This window comes from Protomyctophum bolini (genome assembly GCF_963924005.1).
Source record: "Protomyctophum bolini genome assembly, chromosome: 19".
Lineage (NCBI taxonomy): Eukaryota > Metazoa > Chordata > Actinopteri > Myctophiformes > Myctophidae > Protomyctophum > Protomyctophum bolini.
In genome coordinates this window covers 20,129,417-20,131,601 of record NC_137880.1, presented here as the reverse complement: position 1 = coordinate 20,131,601, position 2,185 = coordinate 20,129,417, and positions in this window count along the sequence as shown.

The window sequence follows — 2,185 nt, the reverse complement described above, 5'->3', positions numbered from 1 at the left end:
GAATTTGCTAGTGTTTAAGTCTCATGACCTGAGGTAGTCTTACAATAATAACAGAGCCCATGTCTTAGGGACTTATCAGGGTAAGTACGAAGGAGGAGAGGAGAGGATTGAAATATTTATTAACAGTTTGCAGAATTACAGTACAATTCAAGCACAACTCAATACAAAGACTGTTAACTGTGAGTGGACGACTCAATAAAGCATTACACTTGTTTACAAGAGGGTCCACCTTGTTCACTTCATCAAAATATTTAGAGACGTACAAATATACACTTCTATGAAACCAAAGAGCAGAACGGGAATTCATCATAAGCGAGGTAAAAAGGGAAAAGAAACATATGCAGTGAGAGGAAAAGGATTCAGATTTTACGGGGGCCAGTTTCGAATTGCAGCCGTCTGTAGGTGCCCTTTGAGAGCAGATTTGAAGGAATCAAGGGATTTGCATGTCTTAATGACTGTTGGTAGGGCGTTCCACATTTTGGTGGCATATAGCGAAAATAATTTAGTCCCTTGTGTGTGCCGAATCTGGGTTGCACATGGTTTGTTGCACTCTCTCTGGTGTTGTGGGTGTGGGCTTCGTTAACATTAAGGAAGTATTTAGACAGGTACATGGGTATCTTGGTGGTGTATCGAATCTTGTGGACCAGACCCATTGCAAGATGCTGTACTCTGTCTTCGACCCTAAGCCATTCCAGCCTGTCAAAGTGGGCAGGGGTGAGGTGGGTTCGGGGGGTGAGGCCAAGTAGGAGCCTGACAAGTTTGTTTTGGGAAGTCTGGAGCCTTGTTTTAAGGGCCTGCTGTGGTACCGAGAGGTGAGGATCTTATAAGTTATAAACCAAATCAACTTCAAGGTTGAATCAACATCAATGATGAGCAAATGCATCTCATTTTCCTATATGCTTCAGCAGTGAAAGAGGCAAGGCAACCCCTCTGAATGGCTTATAAACACTTTTCTAAGCAATGCGATTGGCTCTCCAGATGTCTCGACATCTGGATTGTCAGTTTAGCTGATTGAATCACAAGTACATTTGTAGGTATGATTTGTGTAATCAACTGATTACAGTGGCCACTGAGCCCCTATACATTGGTTAGTGGGAGGAAACACGGCACTACGTTGTTTTTGGTATGTCTGGACCGGAGGTTTCTCTGCGTCTCTGCACCCTCCAAGTGCATGTGGTCCGCTCCTCAGGTTTCTGACGTTGAAAGGAACTGCTACTGCAATTTACAGAGTCACATGTTTGCCACTCTATATTGGGTCCCAGGTGGACAGGAAAACGTGTTCCAGGAAGCTACTGCGCTGTCAGGACTCAGGAGTTCGGTTTGGCAACAGTATGAAAGCGAGAGAGAGAGAAGACGTGTGAATGAAATAGCTCGACTGTGAACTAATTTGGTGTAATTATATTAAAAGAAAAACGTCTGGCATAAGGTATGGCCAGCTAGAGTCAGTTAATTCATACAAAGTAATGAGAATTTCACTGGCCAGATGGCCCTCATCTCTGTCTAGGATTATATTATGCCTTGCTCTGCACCCAGAATAGTATTGTATTGTAGAAGTAATACAAGCTGACTTCTAGTCACCTGTTAGAGGACCCAACATTGACAAACACTGGGTCCATGTGTTTCACAACTCCAGTGCTGTGCTGCACAGCCAGTATTGTAAATCATTTTGCCTTTGAAGGATGACGTGGTAAACGGCAGCACAGACACACAGCAATCAAAATCCAATCTTATTCATTATAGACCTCTGTGAGTCTGTGTGATGAACGACAGGGCAATCAATCACAGTCCTGTCATCACTGCATGTAAGAGTTTTTTGAGCAGCGTGGTGTTTTCATCACTCACCCCCCCCCTCTCTCGTTCTCTGTCAAGAGGCCTTTCAGGAGCTTGGCAGCATGGTGTGGAGAAGAACGTGACCACTCGGTTCCATTTTCTCACATTGTTCAGTGTTCAGTCTTCGGTTGTATGCTCCCAGAGAGCATCTGGATGTGTGTCTATAATCGCCTCTGTGTGATGTTCTTTTGAAGGAAAAAACAAAAGCCGGTGTGTTTGCTGCGATCTGACAATGTACATAATTGGTTCAATTTTACAATTATACAAGGACTGAAACACCAAAGTCAGGAGTCACGTTTACAAGGTGCAAAACCAGGGCAAATGTATTAACAGACAATTAAATACAGACAGTCTT